This window comes from Jaculus jaculus, chromosome 6 (assembly GCF_020740685.1).
Source record: "Jaculus jaculus isolate mJacJac1 chromosome 6, mJacJac1.mat.Y.cur, whole genome shotgun sequence".
Lineage (NCBI taxonomy): Eukaryota > Metazoa > Chordata > Mammalia > Rodentia > Dipodidae > Jaculus > Jaculus jaculus.
This window is the reverse complement of record NC_059107.1, coordinates 151,182,279-151,200,183: the sequence shown is the minus strand read 5'-3', so window position 1 is coordinate 151,200,183 and position 17,905 is coordinate 151,182,279. Positions and strand designations below refer to the sequence as shown.

Below are 17,905 nucleotides of genomic sequence, written 5' to 3'. Positions count from 1 at the left end.
TATCTCTTGATGTTGCACCGTATGCGACAGAGCAGTTGATCTGTGGAAGTCCAACAGTCTCACCTGAAAATTCCTCTGTTGACTTTGATGCCTAGAGCCTAGCGACCTGTAGCTTCCTACAGTTGACGGTTGATGCCATCCAAAGATCAGTCTGTAATAATAAACAACTTTGGCATTTTGTTCTCTGAGGACAGGTGTTTGTCTTTCTCAGTCACATTGCGTGCTTTCTGTAGGTGTCGGGATTCCCTGGCTGCATCCTTCTATGCAAGGGGAGGGAAAGCAGTAGAGTTCACATTAGCTCTTGAAAGTCCTGCTCCTCTTTCAGTGGCTACAGTACATAACGTGGCCAATTCTCTTTTCAGAAGTTGTAAGTACAGCCCACCACGCACCTGGAAGGAGAAAAGGTGGGCAGACATACTCGGAAATCCACACCTTGAGTACCACAGCACTTAAATGCCATGTACCTAAAAACAAGCTCTTTGTTTTCCCTTGAGACGAACATGGCTTGCTTCTGTTTTGTTTCTGTCTCTGTTATCACTCGTGCAGCCGTTCTTCAGCTAACAACCATCTGAATGCTCCCTGGTTCTAGACTGCATGCTAGGTACTTCAGATATAGTCCCTGGCCTCATGGAGTGGATAAGTAATGAAACCAGAGCAGCCTCCCTGTCTCCCCCAATGTTCCTTCCAATGTTTATCTTCAAAATGCCCCTGGATTTTCCATCTCTGCCTTCCACACTTGTTACCACTGCTGCAGTACACTGTTCTCAAAGGATTCAGACTCATAGTTTTTATCAGGATTGGAACACAGAGCTCAGTAATGGGAAGGTAAACTTTGAATCGCTGTCCACCCCCAGAGACTGACTGGTACATTCATGAACCCAAAGTATAGTTCAATGGGAATATGAGCAGTTTGCAATATGGGTATATAATAAGGTTCCCAGTTAAAAATGCGGGAGTCGCTGGGCGTGGTAGTGCACGCCTTTAATCCCAGCACTCAGGAGGCAGAGGTAGGAGGATTGCCATGAGTTCGAGGCCACCCTGAGACTACAGAGTGAATGCCAGGTCAGCCTGAGTCAGAGTGAGACCCTACCTCAAAAAAAAAAAAAATGGGGGAGCTCTAGGTACCTTTTTTGGGGAGGAAATAATCGCCCCATCTTGCATGAATTTATAGACTTTCATAGAGCCAGAGACATTATTTGTGGGATGGGCAAGAGAAGAAACCCTGCTGTGCACACTTCCTGTCTGTCTCCAAAACATATGCTGATAGAAAATGTCACACAGAGAAAAACTACAATGCCCGGAGGATGCAGTAGCGAGTCACGGCTATCTGCGTAAAACAAAAAGCTCTGACCATCAATCAAGGTTTGCATGGAGAAGAAAAGTGTAGCATCCTGGAGAATTTATATGGCAGCAATGGCACGTCCCCTCCCACCCTTCAGTATTTGCTGCGGAACGTGGAGCCTGGAGACCTCCAAGTGTCTTAACCACCTTCGGTTTCTACTTGACACGCAGAGTCAGTACGTTACCTCCTGTCCGTGAGAAAGCCCCAAGAGAAGTGTGACGTGTCCATTTAAATAAGCCAGTCACACCAAGTGATCATTGTAAAAGGATTTATGCAATAAGAGGCTGAATGGATTTCACAGTGCTGGGTGAGGTGTTATTTTAAGACTAAAGATTGTGTCACACATCGGAGGATGAGTCATCCAGACATTGAAGTTCTCAGGGAAATTGAGGACTCTGCTAGAGGGAACTTGCCACCCTGAACCCTGCCCATCTTGAGCTTTTTATAAAAGCCTCTACAGCAAAGTACCCCTATGGCCAACTCCAGCACATCTGAGTTGAAACCACAGCTCGGTCACTGAGTCCCCATAGCCTGGCCAGGAAGCTTCACTGATTTGAACCTTAGTGCTTTCCTTATAAAGGACCAAGGGTGCCTCATGTATGTGGGTCACCAGTTAAGGAGGAAGTGTGCTCATGGAGCCCAGGAGTACTTAATACATCTTCCACTTTGTCCTCCTCCAGGTTTCTTCCAGTTATTCGTTCAGGAAATGGAGTCCACTGACTTTAAAAATGGCCGCTACATGGTGGACTAGGGTTTGCTAAGGTCTCCCAACCCATAAGTCAAGAAAGAACCAGCAAGTGTTTTGTTTTTGTTTTTGTTTTTTTTTGTTTGTTTGTTTTTTTAATACACAGACCATGCAGCTACCTTTTTCACTACCTGGAGAAGGCTAGCTTTCCATTTTACTTTATCAGGGGTGGAGAGGAGCCAATTTTAGCTCATATGTCAACTTCCTGCCAGTGTGTAAGTTTGAGACTCTCCTGAAAAAGCATGAGGTGTTTGAATTGGAACCTGATTTTTCACCATTTTTTTTTATTTATTTATTTGAGAGTGACAGACACAGAGAGAAAGACAGGTAGAGGGAGAGAGAGAGAATGGGCACGCCAGGGCTTCCAGCCTCTGCAAACGAACTCCAGACGCGTGCGCCCCCTTGTGCATCTGGCTAACGTGGGACCTGGGGAACCGAGCCTCGAACCGGGGTCCTTAGGCTTCACAGGCAAGCATTTAACCCCTAAGCCATCTCTCCAGCCCTCACCATTTTTTTTAATGAATTGACTTTTTTAGATAAAAAGTTTGCATACATAGACCCCTTTTCCCACACCCCAATTCTGCTGAGGGTCTTGGGTGAGGTTATTGGTATTCATTGTGGGGACCAAGAGGCCTCAGGCCATCTCTGCAGGGACGGGGGAAACCTGGTGTCTGGGGCTAATTCCCATCCAGCCTCACTTTTCACTTTTACATGCTTTGTCTCCTACCCAGCACAGTGAGCCCAGGCTTTCTGATCAATAAATCCAGCAATCTTGATAATCCTGGGTCAGAACCTGCTGTGCAGCACCGGGCTGGCATTGAAACGAAGCACTGGGGGTGGGCCGGGTTTCTCCCCTGTCCTGCCTGAGTACTTGTTTGCAAAGGAATTCCAAGTTCAGCCTGGCTCATTACTTATACCTACTACCTGCCAGGTCAGATCATAGGTACCTGAGCATGTGTGATCTTATTTTTTTTTTTTTTTAATTCATAGGGCTTCTTGTCATGTAGACATTGTCCTTGAAAGACCCACTAAGTTTTCATGTTCCTTTGTTTGGTTTGTTTGTTGTTTTCTTTCCTAGCCATCAAAGAGTTAGAGAAATATATTCTACCCTTCATTTCCCCTCCTTTTTTTCCTGGGGTTTCTTTCCTTTTAATTTAATTTTTTCTCAATTTTTTAAACATTTTCCATGATTATAAAAAATATCCCATCATAATACCCTCCTGCCCTCCCTCTCCCCCTTTGAAATTCCATTTTCCATCATATCCCCTCCCCCTCTCAATCTGTCTCTCTTTTATTCTGATGTCATCATCGTTTCCTCCTCTTATGATGGTCTTGTGTAGGTAGTGTCAGGCACTATGTCATGGATATCCAGGCCATTTTATGTCTGGAGGGAGCACGTTGTAAGGAGTCCTACCCTTCCTTTGGCTCTTACATTCTTTCCGCCACCTCTTCCACATTAGACCCTGAGCCTTGGAAGGTGTGACCAAGATGTTACTCAGTACTCCAGTCACTTCTTTCCAGCACCATGATACCATCTGAGTCATCCCAAGGTCACTGCCATCTGAAAAGAGAAGATTCTCTACCCAAAGTGAGAGTAGCATTAATATAAGGGTATGAATATTAAGAGAAGTTCTTACTGGGCAGTTTGATAAGCATAGTATATACACTTATCCAGACATCAACAGATGTTATACCCCTAGTGCTCATGACTACCCCTGTTTTAAGTTTTCAGAATCAGGGATGTATTCCCTCCCATGGAGCAGGCCTCCAGTCCAATTGGAGTGCAGTTGGTTTCCACCATAATAGACCTGCCACTATTGTACCTGTTGGCTCATTTGGCCTGGCTGGAATTATAATTATAAGGCTTGCAGTGTCCACTGTGGAGTATCTTCACTCCCATAGAACTGCATGTAGAATGGCTTCTTCTAGCTTTCTGTCAGGTAGTCTACATGGAGGAGGTTATCAGCTCAGTTCCAACAGGATTCCTGGGGTTTCTTTCTTGTCCTTGCTGTTGTTTGTAGGATATATATTTTTAATATATTTTATTTATTTATTTGATAGAGAGAAAGAGGCAGAGGGGGCACAGAGAATGGGCACATCAGAGCCTCCAGCCACTACAAACGAACTCCAGATGCATGTTCCCCCTTGTGTATCTGTCTTACAGGGGTCCTGGAGAATTGAACCGGGATCCTTTGGCTTTGCAGACAAACCCTTAACCATTCAGCCATCTCTCCAACCCCAGGATATATATTTTTTGAAGCATAGCGCTCATCACTCTGTAGCTCAGGCTAGCCTCAAACATGCAATTATCCTCCAGCCTCAGCTTCCCAGTTCCAAGTTCTTAAATTACTGGTGTCAGCATACCGGGCTCTTAGTGGAGCTTGCTACAACCCATTTTCATTCTAATGTAGCTACAGAGCCGAAGCAGTTGTGAGTGGGTAGGCAGATCGCAGACAAGGTTCTTGCCCTCGACTGTTTAGCTGTGGACTTAAGGGTGCCTTCCATATCCTTGGCACAGAGACAATTTACTCTCATCTCCCTGTCCATGCATCACCTCCTCAGTTCAAGACAGTACCATTCACCCAGCATCCAGCTGTCAGCAAGACCAAAAACATAAATAAAAAAAGACAGGGTTTTCGACAGGCTTGTTAAGGTTCAATTTACTGCAATGCATAAACTGATGGATGGGTGAATATCTTTAAATAAACAGCAAAGAAAAAGAAGGAGAGTATGCTGGAAGCATCAAGGGATGAAGGAAGAGGTGAGGGAAGGAGAAAGTCAGCAGCAAGTTCAAGCTTATTTGTGCAAGATCCCAAAGGTGATTCAAGGAGAAGGTGTGTCATCCCAAGATGAAGGGTATAATATAAGCCAGAGGATGTGTGTCTCCAAACAATTTAAAAGCAAAATATATCCTGTTCCTTTCAGTCCCCAAATTAGGCCAGAGATAGGCAGATGGAAACCTGGCTCTCTGGGGAGTGTGAACTTCTCTAGGAATCTTTACCTGCAGAACAAGAAAACTGGGGCATTCAAGGACTGACTCTCCTCTGAGGTTGGAGCAAACACTGGGCTGTGAAGAAGAGAGACATGATGGGCGATAAAGCCGGACTCTACGGTAAACTGCGTGGCAGGAATTCAGATGGAGAAAACAGTTGACAACTTGCCAAAGAACTGAAACAAATAGCTTCCGTGGGATAAGCACGAGTGTAGGGCACCACCTGACATTGGCCTCCGCCTCTGGCATCCTGCATGTCAAAGCTGTGGACAAACATGCCTTGAAGGAATATCGTGGCTGGACGACTCATACTCATAATAACTGCATTCAGAGAGAGCAGGTTTATGTTTAGTTCATGTTGCAGTCAGGTTTCCATTGCTGGCAGAAAACACCCAACCAAGAGTTGCTTGTGGGGTATAAAAGGTTTATTTTGGCTTACAGACTCAAAGGGAAGCTCCATGATGGCAGGGAAAATGACAGCATGAGCAAAGGGTGGACGTCACCTCCTGGCCAACATCAGCAGAAGAGTGTGCCAAACACTGGCAAGGGGAAACTGGCTATAACACCCATAAGCCCAGCCCCAACAATACACTGCCTCCAGGAGGCATCAACTCCCAAATCTCCATCAGCTGGGAACCCACCATTCAGCACACCTGAGTTTATGGGGGGACACCTGAATCAACCCACCACAGTTTATGTCCTCATTTATTCATTCATTTATTAATTTGTTCAGTAGTCTACTAACTAGCTATTATCCTGGCAAAAGAGTGTTAGAAAAAGATATAAACACTATCTAAATGTATTATTTATTTATTTTTATTGACATATATAAGAGGTGATGAGAAGGGGGGAAATGACAGTGGGAAAAAGATTGTTTCTATGATCTCACTGTACCTGATGCTGCCTGCACAAGACCTATATAATAGGAGAGGAAAAATGATGACATCCAAGTAGAAGAAAGACTAGTGGGAAAGAAGGGGAGGGGGAGACTTGAGAGGGGTCAACATATTTATATGTATTCTTTTATTTAGACATGTTTATAATGCATTTACAGTTCCTCTTCTACAACCCTAGAAGAAAATTCAAGTTTCACCTGTCTAATATGACCTGCAAATATAATCTGATTTTTTAGGTCAGGTGGCCTGAGGATGTAACCCAGTTAGGAGAGTGTTAGCCTACCATACACAAAGTGCTGGGTTTGTTCCCCACCACATAAACCAAGCATAGTGACCCATGCCACTGATCCCAGCATGTGGGAGGTAGAGGCAGGAAGAGCAGGAGTTTAAGGCTGCCTTCAGCCTGGGCTACATGAGACCCTATCTCCCCCCTCAAAAGAAATCAATATACTGCTGTATTTTAAAATGAGAAGAGGGCTGGAGAGATGGCTTAGCGGTTAAGCGCTTGTCTGTGAAGCCTAAGGACCCCGGTTCGAGGCTCGGTTCCCCAGGTCCCACGTTAGCCAGATGCACAAGGGGGCGCATGTGTCTGGAGTTCGTTTGCAGAGGCTGGAAGCCCTGGCGCGCCCATTCTCTCTCTCTCCCTCTACCTGTCTTTCTCTCTGTGTCTGTCGCTCTCAAATAAAAAAAAAATTAAAAAATTTAAAATGAGAAGAAATTTTTAAAATTTGTTGTACGATAATCTTTAGGTCATTGCATCGTTTGTGAGGCTGGGCTACGACAGCCAGCCTAATGACATGACTGATGCTTCTCTCTTTTGTCAGGGTTGAGCCACCTTCACCATCATGGATTTAAATGCACAACTGTACCCATGTGGCCTGGCCACCCAGATTTCCCGAGTGGGCTTTGATGTCTATGAGTTTTTTCCAAAGTAGTGAAAATGCTTGGTAAAGAATTAGTTAACAGGAAGAACTGTCACCCAAGCTAGTCTATGAAAGCCACAATAATATTAGCAATAATAGTAGTAAATAAAAATTCCACACTTCATATGGTCCAGGCTCAAAGGAAAATAATATGCGATGGTTTATCCAGTGGGGCCCATGTACGAGACAGATACATGCTTCCCATAACCACCACCACTGCCTGCATATAGCAAGGCTGGAGTCAGATCCCCACGAGCTCAGCATCGGAGGGCCATCTCTCCTCCCATCTTGCCCCTTGGCTCCTCTGATTCACCCTGGCTTTAAGCCATGCATTTGGTCCTGTTGCCTTTGCGCCACGGTTCCTGAAGATCATCTCACGTCCAGAGTGGACAACAGCAGAACACAGCATTGGGAGAAAGGAGTCGGTCTAGGCTGGCCTCAAGCACTTGCAGGACCATGCCCCGTTCTCCTCCCTGTTCTCTCTCCGGTCCAGCTGCCCTGACCCCTGACCCTTACTCAGGCCCCACTTGCCCCTGCAAGCTGTGTCATACCTGGACTGCTGCACAGCCTGCTGCCCCGGCTTCTCCCGCTGTCTGGCTCGCTGCTCCATTGGCCTCTCACAGTGGTGACATTGGCCATCATAGCCCAAGCAGCCCTCTCCAGTTCCACCGCCCATTACCGTTCTTTTCACTTCCCATCAATGTTATGGAATCTGTGGTTTGGTTATGGTAGGCAGCATGCACCCCCACCACACACACACACACACACACACACACACACACACACACACACACAAATACCCCTTCCCTAAGCCCTGGGATCCGAACTCAGGTCCTCATCCTTGCATGCACGACAAGCGTATTACCCACTGAGCCATCTCCCCAGCGCCAGTTTGGCTTTTGAATTTCACTGATGGTACAGCTTGTAGAGTATATGCCCAATGGAGAGGGAGCTGTGTTGACACCCAACAGACTCCATCTGATCATGACTCACCGGACAGCCTTGGACAGACCTCCTCATGTTTGTTTTGTGGGGCCAGGGTTGGCTGACTTTCCACTTCTGTACGATGGAGGTGTTGAGAGACTCACAGAGTTTCAGGAAAAGGCGCATGAATGGACAGTTCTTGGCACACAGTAAGCACCTCGACAATGAGATGGCAGCTGGGCCTCCTGGGTGCAGAGAGTGCGGAGGGAGGCACCTGCCAGGTGAGCCGTGAGGCAAGCCTGGTGTCTGGATGCTGACGAGGCAGCCCGGCCCTGCCCAGCAGGCTGCGGGGTCGTGGGGAGAAACCACTGTCCCCAGCATCCACCTTCCCTTTTCGCCTTCTCATTTAACGTCTTGTCTCTGAGCCAAGTTTTCATCCCCAGGCTGTGGCTGCAGCCTGCACCAAAGCCAATGCTATGCACCACGCCCACCAGACCACCAGGACCGAGGCATTTGACCCGACCACTGTGAAGCTTCAGCCTCAGAGGGCCTTCTGAAGCACCCCAGACAGCCAAACAGGAGCAGCCCCCTGCCCCCTGCCCGTCAGCACTGACGGGGTTCAAAAATTAAACTCAGGCACTAAAGTCTTTTCCAAGCTGTGTCCTGAAAAGATGGCAAGATGGACTGGAGAGATGGCTTAGCGGTTAAGCGCTTGCCTGTGAAGCCTAAGGACCCCGGTTCGAGGCTTGGTTCCCCAGGTCCCACGTTAGCCAGATGCACAAGGGGGCGCACGTGTCTGGAGTTTGTTTGCAGAGGCTGGAAGCCCTGGAGTGCCCATTCTCTCTCTCTCCCTCTATGTGTCTTTCTCTCTGTGTCTGTCACTCTCAAATAAATAAATAAATAAAATGAACAAAAAATATTAAAAAAAAAAAAAAGATGGCAAGATGTCCCATTGCCTTGTTTCATAAGCAAAAGACACTGTTCTAGAAGAGTTGCTCACCATCGCTTCCTGGGGCTGTGGCCACAGAGAACGTGTTTATTTATTTAATTCATGGCTTCTGGAGTCTGAATGCACGTGCAAAATGTCTTCACCACAATTTCCCTCGAAGAGACCTTTTCTCCTGGCTACTTTCCTGTTAAATGATCCTATTTCCTGGCAAGCTCTGGCTAAGGAATCTCGTGGTTTTACTGCACACGGAAATTAGAAGGAAGACAAAGCAAAAATAAACCAAACACAAAAGTCTGACTCTTCCAGCTGAGCTGTAGCTGTCTCTGGGGAAATGGTATTGCCACATCTGTGGGCCTGCACCTCACGTGCTGACCTCTCTCTGGGCTTCTCACTCACTGCTCGTCAGCCTGACTCTAGGGCAGCCAGGCCACTTCTCCACGCACCCTGTCCTCCACTGCGAATGGACACTGACTCTCTTAGTCCATTCATAATGTACCAATACCATGGACAGCAGAGCAGGCCAGGAAGTATTTCCAGACCCTGGTGAAGCTGCTTTCTAATTCAAAAAGGAAACTTCATTGAGGATGGAAAGAATAGACGAGCTTCCTGAAGGCCTTTTTCATAAGAGGACTAACCCCAGTCATGAGGGCTTCCCCTTTATGTCCCCCAGTACCACCACTTTGTGGGCTAGGGACCCAGCTTGTAAATTTGAAGGCACAAACATGATAGGTCAAATGTTATGGATATTTCAAATTGCTATAGGTCAGAAAATGCCAAATGTATAAATAATTATAACATTATATAAAATACTCTATTATATATATTCATTATATAATATATCACATATATTATATAATGTGTTATGTTATATATGAAATCCTCTATTTTGAATTATAAAATATATTAATAATCATTATAGTTATAGATATTTTAGATATATTATAGATACATTATAGATACTTAGAAGTATCATTTAAATTGTACCACTTTAAAGTTCAATTATCATGTTGTATGCACAGTGCTCATCTCTTAGAGCTGATGTGTTTTTTGTTTTCTGTGCTGGGAAGCCAGTCTGTATATTGCAAAAGAACCAATATTTTCACAGCAGCCACTTAGTAGGAAGCCAACCTAAATTTCTCCAGCCAAGACAGAGGGTCTCTGACAAAAAAAATTGTGTGCATTTGACCTAGCTGTAACACAAGGGGTAGCCATTCCTGAAAACATTTCTTTCTTCGTCTGCTAAGCCTGAAAGTCAAGGGGTGGATCTCTGTCACTCTGGTCTTTCTCATCCAAAGAGCTAACAGAGGCTATAGGGCTGGAGAGATGGCTTAATGGTTAAGCACTTGCCTGTGAAGCCTAAGGACTCTGGTTCAAGACTCGATTCCCCAGAACCCATGTAAGTCAGATACACAAGGTGGCACATGCATCTGGAGTTCATTTGCAGTGGCTGGAGGCCCTGATGTACCCATTCTCTCTCTATCTCTTCTGTCTGTAGCTCTCAAATAAATAAATAAAAACAAAGATCTAACAGAAGCTATGACTCAATACTAGACACCTGAGCACTTCAGTTTATAATGAAAGGTCAGAAGAAAGGTCATGACCCCAAAGTTAGCTTCCACAGAGAAGATAATCTACCATGTAGAGAAGGCATGGTTTCCTCGAATTTGTATTTATGATGGGAAGAGACATCTGATTTCTTTAGATCCTGTCAAGTTCAAGGTTCTAATCGCTGGGATTTGATGCAGCTTTCATGTGCATTAGCTCCTGTAATCCCAGTGTTACAGAGATGCTCATTCACTGAGGTTAATTGGTTTCACAAGTCAATGGGCCAATAAACGACAAAGCCCAGAGCGTACGCCTGCCTTCTAGCCTCTTCTTGGCCCATCAGTGCAGGGCAGTGGTTGGTAGAGCAGTTGCTTTACACAGGAGATCTTCTTCACCCTTCCCCCAGCATACAAGGTTAGAAGGCCATGAACTGTCTTAACACCATTCACTGACTCCTAAATTTAGATCAGTACTGTGGTGGTTTGATTCAGGTGTCTCCCATAAACTTAGTTGTTCTGAATGTTAGGTTCCCTAGCTGATGGAGATTGGGAATCGAAGCCTCCTGGAGGCAGTGTATTGTTGGGGGTGGGGACAGGATTGTGGGTATTATAGCCAGTTTCCCCTTGCCAGTGTTTGGCACACTCTCCTGTTGCTATTGTCCACTTGACGTTGGTCAGGCGGTGATGTCCACCCTCTGCTCATGCCATAATTCACCATGTCATCGTGGAGCTTCCCCTGAAGTCTATAGGCCAAAATAAGCCCTTTTATTCCCCACAAGCTGCTTTTGCTCACGTGATGTCTTCCAGCAATGTGAACCTGACTGCAACAAGTACCGAGCCATTATGGCTGTGTGTTGGAATCACCAGGAAGATTTAAACCAGACCATTTAGGTTACACCCCATTCCTTCAGCAGTCTCTAATACCAAGGAGGTGATGCCTATCTAGTAGAGAGGTTTCCCCCTTTTTGTGCCAGAGACTTTATAATAAAAATCCTATGCATACCTTCACACCCTTTCCCTTTGTTTTATTGCCTACACCCACTTTCCCTGGCCATCATGGGGCTCTTGGGCTCCACATCTGCTTGAGCTGGGTGCATTCATTCAGCAAAGACATAGTGAATGTTAGCCGTGCATAGTATCGCGCCTCTTGCTAGGCTCAGGGGATGCCTGAGTGGGAACAAGAGGCCACAAACCACTGACTGTCAAGAAAGCCCTGCAGACAGGGCTGGAGAGATGGCTTAGCGGTTAAGCACTTGCCTGTGAAGCCTAAGGACCCCGGTTCGAGGCTCGGTTCCCCAGGTCCCACGTTAGCCAGATGCACAAGGGGGCGCACGCGTCTGGAGTTCGTTTGCAGAGGCTGGAAGCCCTGGCACGCCCATTCTCTCTCTCTCCCTCTATCTGTCTTTCTCTCTGTGTCTGTCGCTCTCAAATTAAAAAAAAAAAAATTAAAAAAAAAAGAAAGCCCTGCAGACAATTACCAGGGACCATAGTGCATCCGTGAGGACAGCTGTGGGCTGCAGGGAAGAGCAGATCAGCAAGACACCTTACCATCCCTTCTGCTCCTGGTCCATTCTCCTGTACTCTCCCTCTGGCTGAGGGAGCTCAACTTAAAGTGCCAGTGATGTCACAGAGCAAAGGAGACCTACCACCTCCTTCGTCAGTCTCATTGTGAGCTGTTTCCTGTCATCCACCATTATGCTTACACAACCCTCCCTGTCCCTCAGATGCTACGTCTCCTTTCAGAGCATATTTGACACCTCACCACAGTGGGTCAGATGTATTTGAATCAGAATGCTGTGGAAGATCCTGTACTGGTTAGCAGAGCCCTGCGGGGTTTCTTCGAGTGAAGGGAAGCTCAGCAAAGGCAATTATCTAAGAGAAATAGCCCATCTCTCAACCTGCATGGCTGCTTTGCCAAGGCAGGCCTTGCTTACTTGAGTCCACATTTATTAAGGCCAGCCTGATGCAGATAGACTCACCTTTCACCAGGCTCCACAGAGGCAGCCAATGAAAGAAGAAACAGGACTCTCTTCTTCCTCAAGCCCAGGATCGAGTTGGAGTGGTCAGGGGAATAGGCTATGGAAATGTTATCCTTTTACTGTTTTCAAATCTATTTTGTGTCTCTCAATGAATACTTAACTGTTTACAGCAGGTGTGGGCACATGCTGGATCTGGCCCCTGCCCATCTGTATGTGTCCTTTGGAACTAACAGCTTTTGCATTTCTACATTGCGGAGAAAAAAAATCAAAATAAAAATGAGACTACTTGGTGACACATAAGAACTATGAGACTGGACTTGTCAGTCTGGTAATAAAGGGCTGTGGTCTCACAGCCATACAGTGCATTTTCTGTTTTCCTGTGGCTACTTCGGGGCTGCAGTAGAGAAGCTGAGTACTACCAACAGCTGAGTACTACCTTTTGATTTTCAAAGACAAAAGTACATACTTTTTCTAAACCTTTAAGAACAAATTTCTGGGGGTGCTGGTAAGATGGCTCAAAGGCTAAACACACTTACTCGTAAAGCAAGCTGGCCAAATTTCGCGTCCCAAGCCACCCACATGAGCCCGATGCAGACAGTGAAACAAGCGTCTAGTGTTTTTTTTTTTTTGTTGTTGTTGTTTTTTTGTTTTTTAATGAATAAGTTTAGCACAATGGTTTGCAGCAAAGTAGAAACAGGGTGATCTAGCAGAACTGGGTTAAATCTTGCCTGTGACAGTGAGCTTTCCACACTTGATAAATGGGACCAATAAACCAGTGTTGATAAGCTGTTCTGAAGACTAAATAAGCTGTTGTAAATGTAACATAAAACACAATGGTGTAGAACTACAGTATTAATGCTCAGGAAACCTCAGGTACTTTCACCCGCCTTAATTATGTGATTTCCTATAGAGGCAATAAAAGAATGAAATTACCTGAGGCTAGTGGTCCTCTTAATTGGAGACTTGCACCAAAAGATAAAGGAAACAGCAGAGAAAAACATGTCCATTGGCCCTCGATGTATCTGTGATCTGTCTTCTGTCTTTTCATCCTTACTCGGCCCTTTATGCCCTAGTACATACCATGTGCCCTGACATGTGGAGGGAGTTCAGCAAGTATTTTTCACATGTATCTGTGTGTGTGGTATACACCTGTATGTGTGCATACAAGTCCACATGTGTGGGAACATGTACGTACAGTTGCATTTGCATGTGTGTACACATGTATGTGGAAGCCAGGGGTTGATGTCCTCATCTCCTCATTCTCCACCTTATTTTTTTTACGTGCATATGTGTTTGTGGTACACATGTGTTTCTGTGCATGTTCATGTGTGTGTGGGTACATTTCTGTGTGGACCTCATAGGATTGTATTGAGTGTCTTAATTGATAATTTTTCACATTATTTTACGGAGGCAGGATCTCTCGATTAAAGCCAAAGCTCACCAATTCAGCTAGTCCAGATAGCCAACTTGCCCCAGGACCCCTTGTCTCTTGCTCTTGAGGGCTGGGATTATAGGCGAGCTGCCACACTTACTTTGACCCAGGAGTCCTCCGTAATCTTATGTGTTCTGAAATGCTAGGTCCCCAGTTGGTGGCAACTCGGAAGTTGGAGCCTCCTGGAGGCAGTGCATTGTTGGGGGTGGGCTTATGGGTGTTATAGCCAACTTCCCCCTTGCTGGTGATTGGCACAGTCTCCTGTTCCTGTTGTCTACCTGATGTTGGCCAGGAGGTGATGTCCACTCTCTGCACATGCCATTTGATTTTCCCTGCCGTCATGGAGCTTCCCCTTGAGTCTATAAGCCAAAATAAACCCTTTCCTCATACAGGATGCTCTTGGCCAGGTGTTTTCAGCCAGCAATGAGCAGTTGATTGCAGCACCTACCTAGCGTTTTTATGGGTGCTGGGGTTGCAAGCACCTGTCCTCACTCACACTTGCATGGCAAGAGCTTTAACCACTGAGCAATTTCTCCAAGTGCTCTCCACCTTAATTTTTTGAGACAGTGACTCTTACAGAACTCAGAGTTCACTGATTCAGCTAGACTAGTTTGCCTGCTTACCCTAAGCCAAATTCAGTTCCTCCATGCATCCTCACATAACCTTGGGCACATATCTTCTGCACTGGTGTCACCTGAAAATACATGTCATGCAGAATCCCATGGCACATGATGGTTGTCAAGGTTAAGTGAAGTCTAAGGCCCACCAGACACTTCCACACAGAAGAGGAAACGGCATCAAGACAGGGTGGGAATGCAGGCATTAGAGTCGGAACGATGACATTTCGAAATGCAGACATCTTTGAAGTCTGTCTTGTTGGTTTAGTGACAAGCAGAAAATCCTGGAGTTTCTGGTGGTGGAGAGAAAAGGAGAAAAACTCAGATGTGCAAATGTGGGGTAGTGACAGGAGTCAACAAGCAAGGGGCAGCTTTATGGGACGAGTCAGCAGAGATAGGGCCACACGGACTGCAGGGCACACGGGAGAGGAGGTTTAGGTGTGGGAGGGGCGTGCCAGCCAGCCGTGGATGCTGAGCAAGGGTGCTGCCCAGGTAGATACGTTGTGCATGGGATCAGCCTCTGACCACAACGAGCCTTCAGGCTGGATTCGTGAGGCCACCAGAGCCACTAGTCATTTGCTGTTCATCTGGGCCAGGAGAGATTGTGTCATCAGGTGCCTTCACTCGGCATCCACTTCCTCAGCTATTTCAAAGTTCCTTTCTGGCTTTGGAGTCTTCTGGATGTTTGTAATGATTGTATGATTAAGATGAAGGAAATATATGTGTAAGGGTGAAGGCAGCAGTCCATTCACTACAGTGACTCATTTTTCCAGAGGTTCCACACCCTGGCTTTTCATTTAACGGAAGGGATCACCTTAACCACAGGTGAGCAAACAGGGAGCACCTGTCTTCACAGGGGTGCACGGACAGGAATTCACATGCACCAAAAGCCCGAATTGCATACTAACATCAGCGTCATTCATGGAGCATGTATTTCTCACGACCAAGCTCTGCGTTAGTGTTTTTCATGTTTGCCCTCACCTTGAGCCATGCCCACTCTTTTGCAAGGGGGATTACTGAGTTTGCTCAAACTGCTCAGTGCTTTACCTGTGGGGACACAGCGCTTCCTGTCCTCCTGACTGTGGAGCTTGGCGCATGTGATCTGTTAGAGTCTTCACTCCCCACCTGTGGAGGAGGAAGGAAAGGAATGCCACGTTGTGACTGCTACCTCAAGCCATCTGAGGTGGATGACAGCAGGGTCAGAACTCACTGAGGAGGAGAAATTTCAGCCAAAACCTCAAGAGGAACCTGGAGCCAGCCCGGCACACAGCCAACGGACAGGAATAGAATGGCCTGATGAAGGCCCTACGCTGGCCTGGGCTGGACCTGACCACAGGAGGAGTCAGTTAAGCTGAGAACAGGGGAGTGTCCGGGACTGTGGTAGGACGATACAGACTCTGAACTGAACGTAGTCATCAGGGAGGCCCCTGGCTGAGAAGAGCAATCATCTCTGGTACTTTGTAAGTCAGTAATAACGTCGTTCCTCACTCCGCCTGTGTGTATGTATTAATCGCCTTCTCATTGCTGGAACCAGATGGCCAGCAAAAATCAGCTTAAGGAAGGAAGATATAGCTCAGCTTAGAGTTGTAGAGAGTAAGAGTCCATCACGGTGGGGAAGCCCACATCACATTATCACCCCACCGTGGAGGAGGTAGAGACAGTGATGAGCATGGCGTGCTTAGCCGGCGCTCTCCCTTTTTAAACAAAGTCCAGGAACCCAGCCCACGGGAGAATGCCACCTACAAGTAGGGTGGGCCCTTCCATATCAGCTAATCTAATCTAGAAAATCCCTCACCAACACAACCAGAGACTATTTCCCATGGTGACTGTAAATCCTTTCAATTAGACAACCAGAGGTTAAAAATCGGAGTCCCTCTTCAGTACTAACTTTCGCAAGAACCTTCTCTCCCGTTCCATCGCTGCGCTGTGCTTTCTATACATACTGAGAGGCATTCCCCCACCCTCACTTCGGGTTCCTCTCTTCAAATACCCCTGTCATGTTAGGACTTTGGATAACACGTCACTAATTCTGTGGTCTAATTATTTAATATTCTTTGAAAAACAGTTGCTTCATCCCACTGTTCCTTCAAGTCCCTCAGGGCTCCTCCAACACATAGGGTGAAGGTCAAGATAACTGCAAGATGCAGTGCTGGGGACAAATGGGCTTACTGCCTGCTCCCCAGTTTCCTCCTTTCTCAGGATTTCTAACAGCAGATACATTTGAGAACCCGTATATAACTACAGGAAGCTTTAGTCGAGGACAGCATTGATAGAAGTATTTCCGGGGAGCAGTTTGCCTTTGACGATAAGAACTGTATTGTTGCTCTCCACTGCACAGAGAAGAGCCAGGACTCAGAGATCAACCCCAGTTTGCCCAGGGTCAACCACCCAGGAGGTTCAGAGAGCAGATTCAGACCCAGGCCTGTCTGACTCTAGCCCATGCTCTTTCTAGCACCCTCACTTGGACCCAAAGATGGCCAGTGGGCTGAAGACGTTACTTTGGAGAGAGCTTCCTGATAGTGAGGTCTGTGCCATCCTTTGCCCTGTGGGGGTGATGGATAGTCATAGAATAGAATTTTTGTTTTTTGAGGTAGGGTCTCACTCGAGCCCAGGCTAACCTGGGATTCACTCTGGAGTCTCAGGGTGACCTCAAACTCTTGGTGATCCTCCTACCTCTGCCTTCCAAGTGCTGGGGTTAATTAAAGGTGTGTGCCACCACACCCAGTTGAGAAGATCCGATTGTGAATAAATGGCCTCCATCCTGGCTGAAAGCAGAGGCAAGAAAGCTGCTGAAGTGGGCTGCCCATCCCATCACATTTACAACTGGTTACTACTGAGCCTCCATCGAATCCCGCTGGGCAAGGACTTTGGCATATTGAGAGACTCACTCCTCCCGTCAACTCATTTATAAACCTCCTCTGGGCTCATCTCCTGTGTCTGTGATGGACACTGGTATGTAGAGAGGACTGGGCATCCCAAGGCAGAGGAGTGGGGTGGGCAGCGTACATGAATGACCACCGAGCAATGAGATGAATCTTGCCACTTGGTGGACAGGAGGCATGTGAGTGAGATGGCCGTGCTGGGAGCCACCTGTGGTGGTTTCAGGAAGAATGAGGAGTAGGGAGACTTTATGCAAGAGGCCTCCGGATTCTGTGACTTTCAAAGATAACCACAACTGATTTCGAAGGGATCCAATTACAAGAGGGGAAAAGGTAAGGGAAGTAGGACTTAGGGTGAGTGCATGCCATTGCGAGCTGGCCTAAGCACCACAGCCGCTTTTGTTCTTGTGCCCCACCCACACGGCGTGGACCCAGTCCAACTGCGAGTCTCTGTGGTGGTCAAAGAGACTGAGGAGCCACCTGGGAAATGGCTCAGGTACAGTATTCACTGTGCTTCTCTTTTCTCCAATGGAGCAGAAATTCTTATCCCAGGGGAACATTCACCCTGCATTAAACAGGTCCTTAAGGTGACAGTGCAGATGGCTGTACCCATGCGGGTCATTAAGTACCAGAAAAGATCAAAGGGGAGACATTTATCACACTTGCTGAAAGCTGGGGCCAGC

General features: G+C 46.7%; 1 protein-coding gene across 3 annotated transcripts in view; it reads left to right on the top strand.

Annotated features, from left to right (window-relative positions):
• Positions 1-17,905, top strand: part of Large1 (LARGE xylosyl- and glucuronyltransferase 1) — a 576,767-nt gene that overhangs the window by 449,405 nt on the left and 109,457 nt on the right. The gene's annotated exons all lie outside the window — the stretch shown is intronic.